The 14728-nt window shown below is 36.2% G+C and overlaps 1 pseudogene; it reads right to left on the bottom strand.

The window, feature by feature from the left end:
- Window positions 1-6476: 6476 nt before the first annotated feature.
- On the bottom strand, window positions 6477-8125 carry LOC110682722 (annotated as a pseudogene).
- Window positions 8126-14728: the final 6603 nt, after the last annotated feature.

Here is a 14728-nt window from a genome sequence, read left to right as displayed (position 1 = left end):
GGAAGCTTGTTATTATCAATCAAATGTTGGATAGCCTCCTTTAGCTTCCAACAGCTCTCAGTAGCATGACCCCTACCTTGATGGTACTTGCAGTGTTCGTCTGGATTCCAAATAGGCGATCTCTTCTCAAGTGGGGGATCTTGAATAGGTCCAATGGGAGTAATGAGTCCCTTGGCATGGAGTCGATCAAAAGCATCATCGTAGCTAATTCCAATAGGGGTGAAATCCTTTCTCATTTGCTTTCGATTACCCATGGCTAGGATATCACTAAGGTCGAAAGTACTAACACTATTACTAGAGTAGGCGTTTTTGGAAGAAGAAGGATTGCCGTTCTTCTTTCCTTTCCAGCCACTGTGGCTATTATTGTTAGTAGCTTTTTGTTTTGCAAGGTCATCTTCGATTTCAATTCCGATGTCATAAACGGCCTTGAAAGTATTCAGATTGTGTTGATATTTCAAATGCTTCGAATACTTCTCTTGGAGATTCTTGATAAACATCCTCACAGATTATTTTTCAGTGGGCACCTCAATCATCTTAACAGAAGTTTCCTTCCATTTATTAAAGAAAGAAGTAAAGCCTTCATTCTCTTTTTGTCTTAGCATCTCAAGTTGTCTATAATCAGTTTCAACATGAATATTGCACTTGTACCTATCAATGAAAGCGTTTACTATCGATTCCCAGGTAGAGGTTTTCTCTTTGTCAAGGGAGAAGTACCATTGTTGGCAAACGGTTTCAAGAGATAGTGAGAACAGAGAGGGGAAAACTTTCTTATCGATACTCTTAATACTCTTTATAGTTTCGAAAGCTCTTAGATGGAAGTAAGGGTTATCTGTTGCCTTGAATTTAGGGATGTCAGTGGCGTTGAACTTCTGGGGAAGAAGATCTTTGTCCAGCGAGACCCCTTGTGAACTCATGCCCTGAAATTTATAGTCACTAGATAGCTTTCTTAAACTTTCTTGCATGATGAGGTTCATTTGTTGTTGCTTCACGGGATCATCGATCTTGAGTGTGAGTAGCTTCAGTGTCTCAGTCACGGTAACCAATTGGTTCCTAAGCTCATTGACTTCTTCTTGAGTTGCCATTATCTATTTAGCCTTCCTCTTTTGACGAATCGGCTTATCAAAAGGCGAGACCTGAATAAAAAGGTTGTCCTTGATTAATCGCCCTTCTCTTCTCGACCAAGTACTATGGAAAAGGAATTTGGGGATATTCATTGTTAATTATTTGACTCAAACTTTATTCAACATGCAATGGATGGAGGGAGTGAAGAAAGATTGGAATAGAATGTGAAAGAAGAATGATGTAGATGGAGGGATATGAAGAATTAGGAATAGGGTGTACCCCCCAACTCAAATGACGGAAAAAACCGACTCATGCATGAACCTAAGATATGGTCATGGTGACATATACTCAAAGTGTGTGCTAATACTAGTGAGTGTAGGTGACATGTTGAGACTCGTGTCATGACCATGTGGCTAGACTATGTGACTAGACTCAATTAATGACTCGACAAGGTATGATTGACAGCGAAAATTAACCGACTTAATTAGCAAACTGATTAATTAGCAAACGACAGGACTGGCGTCGCACTGTGGAGCTTGGCACCAGACGACAGAGCTGTCGCCAAGCGCCACACTCCACAAGGTGGCGTTACAGTCCAGACTTTGGCGCCAATGCTGGAGCTTCAATATGGGATTGTTTTCGGTGTTATTAATCAAAAGGGGTATGCCTAAAGTCGTACTTGGTCAATTCTGATTAAAATATTAGACTTTATTGACTCAAATTGATTAATTAATTAATTAATTAGGAAAAGTTCTTTAAGTCATTAATTTATTTAATCAGAACACAAGTCAACAAACGGTTAAGAGAAACATAGAATATATGCACAACAAATAATGCACAATTAGTAAAGTAGGCACAATATGATGCAATGAGTTCGCGACCTAACCATAGCTCTAGTTCTCTAAAGTTCGGGATATGGTTTAGTCAATAGAGGAGCCATGACTAATTGTCCGGATGCACCGCGCGGAAGCCTAGCCGTGAAGGGTTGGCGCGAGTGGATGGGATACCGCGAGTTTTAGAAAAAACTCGCTTCCATGGTTTGGTGAATTCAACATCTCGGATGTACCCTTTGTTGCACAGAGCGTTCAATCAGGTAGATGAAGCATGAATTCCCAGAGAGTTATGTCCATATGTAGAACACATATGAGTTTCAGAAAAGTGAGAAAAAATTCAATCAGGAAGTAGGATCGAGCAAACAATACGAAAAACCGGTTGAAATTAGAACGCATATTTCTGGCTCGGTATTGGGGGAAGTTGGCGCCAGCAATCAGAGACTGGCGCCAGTTTTTAACTGTAGCGCCTGGCGCCAATGCTGGTGTCTGGCGCTACGGCTAAAATTCTGGCGCCAAGCTCTGGCCTCTGGCGCTACTTCCCACATGCCTCAGCAGCTGTCTGTGCTCGATAAAATTTTCCAGTTTCGCGCGGTGTTATTTCGGTCCTAGTTGTGAAAGATATTTCTCGAATTTCCTACGTGTAAAATCCTATGTTTTTAACACATTACGGATGGTCTTTCCAATGAGATCTTTTTTATGCATATGACAATAATGTTAATCAAAATTACGCACATGAAATACTTAGAACGTTTCGAGTCTCATCCACTCATTCTAAATCATTTCCGAAACAAATTCAGGAATTAAAATAGAAATCCTCCCTAGTGGAGTCGCCAAATAAACCCCACTGTGATCATACACTAAAGTACGGTGGCGTCCATAAGAGAAGAAGATAGAGCAAAAGAGTCGCCAACAAGTTTTAGGAACTTGTAAACCGTTCACAGGGTGAAGGTTACACCCCTTAACGATCCAAGAGATCGTCAACTCCATAAGGTCTTGAACCAAATAAGGGTTCGGGGATGAAGGTACAAATCCAACCTAAAAGAGATTGAACCTGCCCTAATAATAGGCCTCTACTTTATTCTGATCGTATTCATGTGCGCTTTCGGATTAACATACAATCAATAGGATTAACCCTAAACCTGTTTATCTATGTTGGTTGAATATTAATGCACAAATAAATCTATTATTGACGATCACTTGAAATCATAATCATATTAACCCTAACAAGATTATTAATTATCTTATTAAGCGTGATTACAAGTATAGATTCCCTTTAAACATGCATAAAAGGCGTGATCAAGCAATACAAAAATCATCAAGCAACATGATAATAATAATCATAAAAATAAATTATAATTGAAATAATCATGATAATAATCATAATATTCATAATCATTATAACAATTATAATCATAATCATGCTCATGTTAATATTAAAGCATAATAAAAATAGCAAGATCCTAGGCATGATACTAACAAGATTAATAACAAACCCTAGCATGTCACTAAGCGATAAAAATCAAATCTTTAACCCTAACATGATACTAACAATCATAAATATTAGGAAGAACATAGGAAGCATCGTAACAATCATATTTAATATTAAAGTTACCCTAGACATGATACTAGGAATATCATAATAACAACATAAACATGATTTCTACATCATAACATCAATAAATCAATTAAAGTACTTACTTTGATGTCTCGTACCTCTTTCTAATAACAAAATACACACGTTAGTAACTTCAAGGAAAATAATAATCAAACAATTAAATTAAATAATTGAAATAGAGATTTGGGACCAAACCCTCAGAAATTAAAACCTTTCACATCTAGGGCGAAGGCAACTTCGAATATGGCTAGGTGTTTCTAGATCTTGTGAATGCGGAATTTTGTACGTGAAAATCAATTTTTAGAAGAGAGAGAGATGGTGAATGATTATAGAAGAGAATGAGAGAGAATTGATGAATGAAAACTGATTGTAGGTGAATGAAAACGGAGTTTTTACGTCGTTATTTATAGAGAAATCAGCCAAAAAGATAAATTAACAGAACAGAGTCCTGGCGCAACTGAAACAGAGCTGGCGCCAACCCTGGCTAACTGGCGCCAGGCGCCAGGAGCCAGGCCTAGCTCCAGGCGCCAAGCCTGTTTTTGACGCGCTTTCTCAAATCAAATAAATTTTTCGTACTGTAGGATAAAGTCGTATATTTTTCTCAAAAATGCTCTTTGATTTTAATTAAAACTCTAAAAAGTCAACAAAAGTCAATTTATCAATGCTAATTGAATTAGGAATGAAAAGAACCTTCTAGAAGAATCTAGAAGACTAAAATCATTCCTAATTGCATTAGGAATAATAAATCTATATTAGGCTCTCCTCTAGATCATTGGGCCGCATATAATGCTCAAACTGGGCCTAGTTTAGTAAATTGACCATAACTTCCTCAATATTCATCGGAATTGGGCTTATAATATATAGTTGGAAAGCTCTTGTCAAGCCCCATCCAAATACACTACTATTGGACCCATATCATGGACCAACCAAACTGGATTGGCTGTTTTCTTAAAATAAGTTTTCAAAAACAGAGAGAAGAGAAAAGAAAATTAAAACTTTCCGCAACACTAAACTTTCCACACTTTCGCTTCATTCGATTATGGTTCGACGCGAAAGGTACTCATCACCGGGTTTGGTTTTGGGGAGACACAAATGGGTGTCTACACTAACGTAGATGAAATTTCCCCCAATCTCATAGGTAGAGAGCCAAGCTTCACTTTTCCAATTTTGTCTCCTATCGTTTTTATCACCCCGGTTTGAGGGAGATGATAGTTACGCCAAATAACTCAAGGTGTGGGTCCGAAGTAAAAAAACTAGTGCTACTCTCATGGAGTATATATGGCTAGAAGACTACCTTGAGGAAAGGATTACAAGTCGTAACTCGAAGGCCTAAAAGGAAGCGGTGAGGTTGGTAGTCGTTGAACAAGAGACGGAGGGTCATCTTAAAAGAAAGAAGTGGAAAAAAAAGGTTAGTTTTTTCTGGAAGTTGGCCATGAAGCTAAATGCTTCGTGTTTCCCGAGGAGTCGTTCGAGTGAATGAAGGGCAGCTATATGCTTTGAGTAATTGTATAAGTGGATGAATATAACAAGGGGATATGTAGAATCTAAGCTGTCTTTTTAAATGATAGTCTACTCTTTTAGTTAGTATTTGATGTGTATTCAATTTCTATGTGTCAAATTATGCAAAATTTCATATGAAATATGATCTACAGAATCAGAATTCCAAAGGTGTATTATGTAATATATGGTTTGGTTTGGTGTTCGATTATCTTTTGTATCTATTATTAGTTTCAATATATATATTTATATTATTAATTTTTTTTGGAAAAAATATATATATAAAATCATTAATATGGTAATGTTGAAAAATAAAAATTAAAGGGATGATCCCAATCAATTACATTACACTAACAGCGGAAATACACTTGGCAACATAACGGAAAATAATTTTACGTACAAAATTACTTACTTTAAAAAAAATTTAACATTAAAATAAGGTTTGTATCTAAATTATAATTAACACGTTGTACAAAATCTAAAATATACTTCCTTAAATATCAAATTGCCTGTAAATCAATATAAATGAAACGAATGTATAAATCAAATTTTTGATCAAATCCAAATGTAAGATATAGTTACGCGGTACATGTCTACTTGTAGCTTCTTAATGCACACGAAAGGGGTGGAGTAAAAAGTGTAGACATAATGAGTTCATGTATTAAGAACAAGCACAAGGAAGTTGGAGGTAAACTTCAATAAACTGAATTGGATTGAACTGTAATGGAGTGCACCAAACTGAACTGAACTGAATTGTACTGAATTAAACTGAAATGAACGGTATTGAGCTAGATTGATTTTCAACGTTTGAGTACACTAGTTAGCTTTTCATCACACCATTTAGGGCATCTTCTCATTGGCTAAACTTAGCTGAACATAACCGAACTGAACAAAACTAAACTAAAATTAACTTAATTGACACGAACTGAACTGAACTGTAATGAATATGTCATAATAGAAGGAAATTAGGAGCTTAACTAAGGGGAACTTGACCAAAATGAACTGAACATAACTGCACTTATGTATTCTGAACTGAATTGAACATACCTAAATTGAACTATACTGAACAAACCTAAATTAAACTATACAACATGATTTTTATTTTTCCATCAACTTCCAAGTAGAAATGAACACCAAAAAAAAATTATAATCTCTTCCTAAGTACAAACACAAATTCGATAATACATTCACCATTTAATTAAGCATATAAAGGTTTTGAAAAAACATCTACTAGGTTAATTTTAAGAACACTTAAAAAAGATAAGAGGATAGGGTGGTGATCATTAATAACAAAAACCTTCACCGATATACTACTAGCCTATCAGTACTAAAAAAAATAAAAACAAATACTTTGATAATTAAAATAATTACATTAAATAATTTCTTAATTACCCGCTAACATTAGCTATGGGGAGATTTTTTTGAACAAATTCCCCTTAAAATTACTTATAATAATTTAATTAATAGGTGAAAATCAGGCCCCAAAAATCGTTAATTAATCTTCGAGCAGCTTGCAGACTCACAAAGTCACAATAGATAATCATCAACTTCACAATTGGTTGAGAGTGGATTATCTGGACCCTCCAAATCAAAATCGCCGTTTAAATCCTCGAGACGACCATATTCAGACGACGTATAATCAGGAACAAAATTATAAACATCAAGTAATGTTTTAGGCGCGTCATCGTAACTAAACAATCCATTCAAAAACCATGATATTTCCAACTCCTGCATATCACAACTTTCTTTCACTGGTAAACTCAAAACATGATCTTCCGGTTTCCGGTCACCAATAAAATCACAACTAATACTGCTAGTGTTATTTTGGGTGGTAGTACTACTACTTGCTATGGCCCCACATCCAATATCTTCCATGTATATATTTTTTTTATCTCCTCCACGTCATCTCCTCCTTGATGACATCGTAGAACTGAGGACGTCAAACACAGCCTCGGTGCCACCTCATCCTTCTTCTCAATCTCCCCAGAAAGTGACGGAACGCCGTTTACTGGCACCGCTGGTAGGTAAAAGTTGGTCTTAGCGTGGGGCCCACGTATTAGGAGAGTTGCTTTGTCGTAAATCATGGCAGCTTCTTCGGCTGTATCAAATGTTCCGAGCCAAACCGCTGAACGTTTCCCCGGATATCGAATCTCCGCTATGTATTTCCCCCAAGGACATTGCCGGACTCCTCTGTATTTCCGGATATTCTCGTTCTGAACCCGCTTACCAGATTGCCTCATTATTCTGGTCTAGGGTTGCGGTTGAGCTTGCGCTTGGAACGCCGGCTGAGTCGAGATTTCAGGCCGGGTTATTTGAAATTGGATCTCAGAAATATGCTTTACAACTCGGGTTTGACTAGTGGGTCTGTCATCTTCATCACCGGAAGAGTTAGTACCATCGTCATCTCGTACTGAAATTTTGAGGATTTTAGGGGAAGGAGATGGGGAAGATAAATGGAGAAGCTTTGTAGTGACACTTCGATGCTCAGTGTATTTAACCGATGTCATTATTTTAGGATGTTTTATAGATTTGTTCACTTGAAATGCAAAAAGGAAGATCGAAAAGGGTTATTGAGTAAGTAGCAGAGTATGAAGAAATGAAAGAACCTGGATAATTGGGGTTTATTAAAATGGAGGTCGGAGTTGATTTTTTTATTTGATAAAGGAGGAGAGAGTGAACTGAGTAGAGAAGTAAATGAGGTAGAGGGGAGAAGACTGGGGAAGAGAGCCTTTAATGGGAGAAATTAAGAAGACAACATTTTTAAAATTTAGCTACTCGTGACATATGTTTCAAGGAGTATGTTTCAAAGAATTTTTTTTTTAAAAAAATGTAAAATATGGGTGCCTAGTTTTATATGTCAATGATTTTTTATTTGTTTTAAATTTTTTTAATAATAAAAATTTGGGTGCTTAATATATTGTTCGAGTAATAATACTCCGTAAATTTCGTATTTTCTAGTGTATTTTGTTTGATCTTTATAAGTGTATTGTTTTTTTAAAAAACGAGCAATTGGAATTTTATGGAGTACATTACATGTACAGCTCTAATTTTGACTTTGGTGTATCTTTTTGGATTGATTTAATCTATATCCATAATATAACAGATGGAAGTAGTAGCAAACTTGAGACATGTTGCTATCTCATTTAAATTTTTCCCGCTCATTATCATAATCCTAAATAAAGAAATTTTAATAGTATATTATTTCCTATAAAATCTTAGGAATATATTTCATGGTTCAACAAATGATATTTACCTAAACAACTTACGATCATATTTGACAACAATATACAATCATATTAAATGTAACACTCTTATTTAAACCAATAATATATATACATTGAGAGGGAGGGATAGCTCAAGTGGTTAGAGCTTCCCTCCCGATTTCAAGAGAACTTGGGATCGATTCTCATCCCCGCTGTTGTGGTTATCATAACACCAAAAATAATATATATACATTAAAATAATTTGGAGTACGAAGTTGTTAAAATTTATAGGCTCATTATTTAATCATTTTAAATTTCTAAATGATCATAAATAAAAGAATATTACTACATTGCTAAGATAGTAAATTTTTAGGTGTTACTTCTATGTTAAATGATTTTCTGTGGTTATCTTTTTACAACTAGGCTTTGTTCTTTTCATCATATGTTTACTATGTATTAAGCTACTGTATTATATTAGAAGAATTAAGCATATACCTATTCAACTAACTACTAATTTGAAGAATTAAACATTCAGAACCCTAACTAATATATGTAGACAGCCAAACTGGAACCACCACCTTTGTGAATAAAAGGAAGTATACTCGTTCCAAAAGTTGATCAGCAAGAACTAGTGCCTCAAAATTCTCTGGAAAAAAAAATCAAATAACAAAATTCTAAAATTTCGAGTTGATAATGAGTGTGAACCCTTCTATAGCTAACAACAATAATCTACCTATATCTCATAGGGGCCTGCCAAGACACAGTCCCAAAGTGTGGTTAAAAGATCAACCTCCTAGACCTGCAGACCGGGTGTTCCCAATGGTGGTTGTTGGAAAATTTATCGATAGTAGGAGTTTTTCTGAGAAAAGAGTTCAAGGGTGGATCGATTCAAGGTGGAGAAAGAACGGTTCAATTGTTGTAGAAAAAGTGGGTTCTGTGTTTATGATGCATTGCTCCGACATCCGAGATCGGGATAATCTGGTGGATCAGGAAACTGCTTCTTTAAATGAAGCTTTGTATGTCATGGCACCGTGGTATTCGCAAGCCTTAGTGCAGCCTTTCAGATTTAAATATGCATGTCTATGGGTGCGGGTGGAAGGTTTACCGATGAACGCCTCTTCACTGGAGTTCGTGAAGGTAATCCTTAATGAGATAGGAATAATATTGTACTTTGATGAGGAAACTATGAGGCCCGGAACCAAAGAATTTCTAAGGGTCAAACTGCGTGTTCCTTTGAAGCTGTCACTAATACTTGGATTTTATTTTGAAGCAAGTCTGGGAGAATTTGTGTGGGTATTTCTTCGTTATGAACATGTATTTGTATTTTGTAAAAAATGTGGCAGAATTGGTCATGTTAGTGATGAGTGTAGAGTTACAGCTGGGGACATGCAGAATCTAATTGGTAAAAGAATGGGTGAAATTGCCAATTCCCAACAAAACGTCAAGATTGGGGAATTTCATGAAGACATGTGCACCGAAAAGCTTATTGGACTTAAAAGGTCAAACATTTACAAAGATTCTGCTATTAATTTGGTTAACTACAATAGATGGAGACCAGAGAGGGTTATAAGGAGGAAAAAACCCTATCCATTGAGTAGTGATTCGAGTAGTAGTTTAGAAAGGTCTGATTCTAGCACAAGAACACATAGGAAGCGAAAAGTCCGAGGGACTAGATATAAAGATGATGAAGGAGTAATAGTGTGGGGAGAGCATGAAGAGCGTGGTCCTGTTACAAAGAAGATACGATTAAACGTTCCAATTTACATTCGTCGAGGTGTGACCAATGTAGCCCCAATCACTGTTGATAAGAGGGAAAGAGTTGATTCCTCTGATGAAACTCTGGATATTATAGTTGGGGAAAAGGATGGTGGTAATTCAAGTGATGATGTAGAAAAATTTGCTACTATTTAGTTTGTTAAATATTATCTAACAACGCGCGTAAAATGTAATTTATGGTGCTACCACTAGCTTGTATTCTGTTTTCAATCTAATAATTTGAGTTTCAAGGATTCCCATTTCCCATTGTTAGTTGTTGTAGGTGGTGTACTGTACAAAAGTTGTTATTATGAATGAAATTAAATGTGTGTGTATGGGCTAGCATCTTGTACAACGGATTATGCATCAGTGACGTCACAAAACTATTAAATTATAGCAATGTACTAATTATTTAATCTTACTTGATACTGCTTCTAACTAATATATTGTGAATCAGTAAGATCAAAGAAACTAGAGTCGCTCTATCAAATTACAAAATTAATCACTACACTGAAGATGAGATTACGCGCCTTAGTTTAAAAATATTTTACGGAAGTATGTAGGCTGTCAAAGGTTACTGTGTTGACTTATATAATTAACTTGGACTTTAGTATGCGTGATAAAGGTGACTATGTGTGAATTTGTTTCGTAACGTCGTATGTAGAGGTGACTTCACTCTTAAATTTTACACAAACATGAAATTTGTAATGAGAGGGTAATGAAATGCACAAGTCCAAGTAAATCACCAACTACATCACAAATAATATTAGTGGTGAAGACAAACAACTTTGCTTATGATTTTTGAAAGTAGGTCCATTAAAAAATGGAGTATAAAATAGCCTACCTAATAACATCCTTATTCAATAACCAAAAAAATAATTTGTTATGTTGTTTTAATGTTTATCTAAAGCCCACGGTTTTGGAGCCACAAGAGTGTTTATTGGGCCATTTATTTTCCCTCAATAGTCAAGGCCCAAATAACAAAAATTGATGACAAAATTGTATTTTGTACAGGCCCAAGCCTGTATGGCCTTTGAAGACCATCCTTTGTGGTTGGTAGTTTGGTACAACCTAAGAAGCTAATATGTTGTGGTTGATTTAGGAATAATTCGAAAACATGAAATCCATACTAGGGCAGTTCGGATAATTAAGTATTTGTGTTTTGAACTTCTAGTATTTGGCAATAGGCCAAAACAATAATACAAAGGAGTGAGGTGATAGCCAATTTTTTCTATATTTATATAAAATATGTATTAATAGTATTGCAACCCAACATAAAATATAAGAATCGCAAATTAAAAAAAAAACTTTTAAACAAGTACATTACAACAACGAGAAAATTAAACCATAGTCTTTACACAAATGTAACAACTGTTAAAACTATGCATGAAATGTTTAACCTCAACTTAGGATTGCATAAAACATAGGTCTGACAATTATTAGTTAATAAAACAAATTGCTATTCGTAGTTACTTCCTTCTTGAATTCGAAACATCATAACAAGAATACATCAATAATACTCAAGCCTTCTTCTTCCCTCTACGTTTTGTCTTTGGAGGTCGAGGGCTAGTCAAGTCATTTGTGGCCTTTTGTTTATCTTGATAATGTAAACACATGCAATTGTAAGAGAATTTAGTTAAGCAGCAATAGAACGATGTTCTGAACATTTGGTTGCACTAATACGTACCTTTTTTTTCAACGCGTTTAATGGCACCAAATCGTCTAACAATTTAACCTTCCTGGCCTACATCAACAAAAAATGTTATCAACGACCAAAATGAAAGACCCTCATAAACATGTAATACGAAAACAAGTGTTATGGCTACATTGTGTGATGACCCCATTGAAATCGCATTTTGTACTAGTGATTTTCGTTTGCTCTTTCCATTATCAATGGTGGCCAGATCTATGTTACTTTTAACCATAGTGGTGTTTTGTTTTTTCTTAATCTTGAAACCCATCTTAGCCAAAGTCTTTTGACGAGACCCCTTAGGCCGTCCACGAGGTCTTTTTGTGACCTTAAGATCTCTCACTGAAATTATACTAGGAGGTGGGACATGTTCTTGGCTTTCAAACAGAGAATCAATAGTATAGTCGTTGAGTTGAATAGGCTCATCAATAGTGGACACATTGTTCCTGCTTGTGTTTGTTGACAAATTAGGATCGGTAACCTCATCAAGAAAAGATATGGTGGAACTATCTGCAACCTCCTTATTCCTCCACTGTAGAACTTCTTCCCTAAGATTCGCTAAAGCCTTGCTAACCGTGGTAACAACATCTTCATTCAACATAGCAGTTTCGTTGCGTAACTCTTCAAACTTAGCCATGAACTTGTTGTACCTTTGAACAACCGCATATTTATTTGGGTCTTGGTATGACACGGCAACTCGTATGTGCTTCCTAAGTATATCCTTGTGCCATCTCCTAACAACATATTGTTCAGGAACGTCAAACACATAATTCTTATCAAGTATTTGCATCATGTGTTTGCACATTATACCATGTGTGACAAATTTGCGGCATTCACACTCAACCTCCAAAGTATCCTTGTTGAATATGGCTTTGAAATACCTTTGGCGATCGGTTATGACTTCCTCACTCTTACCTTCTGGCACAATCCACACACGGTCTTCTACATCATACTCAATTATGTTTTCAGCTAAACTTTTACTTTCTTTACAATAGCAATACATCATTCGAGTACATTCAGTCTGCACACCCTAGAACTTGGTGTCTGTGTAAACCCATTGAAAATACTTCTCAACCTTAAAACCAGTCACTAGCCTCCTTACATACTTAGCACAATTAGCATCAGCATCTGTCTCGTCCCGTACCCTCTTCTTCATCGCCTTTGCAAATTTAATTGGAAATTCAAAAAGCTTAGTGGTCTGATTTACAAATCCATCAAAAAAACTATTAATACTTTCCACCCGTTGAGTTGTCTTCATACCCCCCAAAAGTAGTCTCTCAAGAATGCGGGAACCCACAAATGCCTTTCGGTATAAAGGTTTGACAACCAATCATTGTTTTCTAAGCTGTAGTCATTTATAAACTCTTTCTAATGATTCTCAAACTCTTCAATAGTCAAACTTTCATAAACAACTGATTTTAGCACAGGTTTGAATTCTTTGTACCTGTAAACCGTTAGACATTAGGATTTAATTCAATATATAAACTATCCATAAAGAAGAATATAAATTTACTAACCCTTTGCATTTGCCTAGTTTTTCTGGTATTTTTCTCATAATGTTCCAGATGCACCATCGATGCCCGCCTCGAGCATCACCTCTTCTAAGGGCTTCCTCATGGCCGCAGCCTAATTAGTTAAAATTGCTCCTGGGGATTTGTTTTTCATACATGACAACCACTCCTGAAAAATCCATCAAATTTATCACAATCCTCATAGGAAACCAATGCACACTCCAACAGTATGGTTTGTCCATGATGGTTTACACCCACGAAATTAACAAATGGTAATTGTAGGCTTCGCTCGAAGTGCGCCTACGTTAAAAGCATGTGGTGAATATGCTTGGCACTCATAGGAAGTGGGAATTGACATTAAGATTAGGGATAACGATTAGGGACAAGGAAAGTAGGGAGCCGCCAACAAGTTTTTAAGGAACTTGTAAACCATTCACGGATCATAAAAGGAAACCACGATTAAGGGACAACGATAGGCAACAACGATTGACCCGTGAAGGTTACACCCCATTCATAATCCATGAGATTACTAACTCTATATGGTTCGGAATCACGAAAGGAGGATCGGGGATGATGGTACGAAGTGAGTCATGGAGTCACATTTGCCCGTATTGGCCTCTACTCGATTCTTATAGTGAAAAGCGATTCCTGCGATCTCAAAGGCATACAAATAGAGATTCAATTTGCTCCAAACTATTATCAAGCTAAATTTTAATGCAACACATAATTCTAAAATATTATGATCACTTGATTAAACAACAAGATTAAAAAGGATCCTAAACCGGTTGTCCAAATTATCTTATTAGGCGTGATTTTCAATTACATATTCCCTTTAAACATGCAATATAGTGATCAATAATAACAATAGAATAAACATTAATATTGGAAGCAATTTAACAATAATAGCGTTAGTCAAATCAAATATAAAATAGCCCTAATCATGATACTAGCAATATAAAAATAAAATAAATAATTAAATTAATTAATTACTCACATTCCGTGCGTTCCTTTAAATTGCTTTCACGCCTTGGTTTAAGGACGGAACCTCGGGTTAAGTATGGACTCCGTGGAGCGCTTAGAGGAATTATTATGGATGAATAAGGAAGCTAGAAATTAGGTTAAAGAGGGATAAGAGAATGAATTTTGGTCTAAGGTGAGAGAGAATCATTATTGGTGCCCCGAACTGCAGAAAGGGGGGTCCTATTTATAGGGAAAATGAGCAGAGGGAACACGCGGAACCCTAAAAAGATAAAAACCCTAAAAAATAATATCATGTCACAGAAAAGAGCACCGTGACACGGTGACAGGCACCGTCAGATGGGGGAAGATCCCGTGACACGGGGAAAAACTGAGTGACGCGGGAAATCTTTAGGTTACGGGAAGTGAAAACGCGTTTAGGGATTACGCAGAGAAAACAAGGAGCAATCCCATGTCACAGGATGTGCACCGTGACACGGGAAGAAATTTCGTGACACGGCATTGTCCACCGTGGCACAGTGCAGTATGCCGTGTCACGGTGTAAAAAGTATGCGGAAATTACACGGAATATCCCCGTGTCACGG

The sequence above is a fragment of the Chenopodium quinoa genome, unplaced genomic scaffold (genome assembly GCF_001683475.1).
Source record: "Chenopodium quinoa cultivar QQ74 unplaced genomic scaffold, ASM168347v1, whole genome shotgun sequence".
NCBI lineage: Eukaryota > Viridiplantae > Streptophyta > Magnoliopsida > Caryophyllales > Amaranthaceae > Chenopodium > Chenopodium quinoa.
Note: the sequence above shows the minus strand (reverse complement) of the source record. Positions and strands in the feature narration are given on the sequence as shown.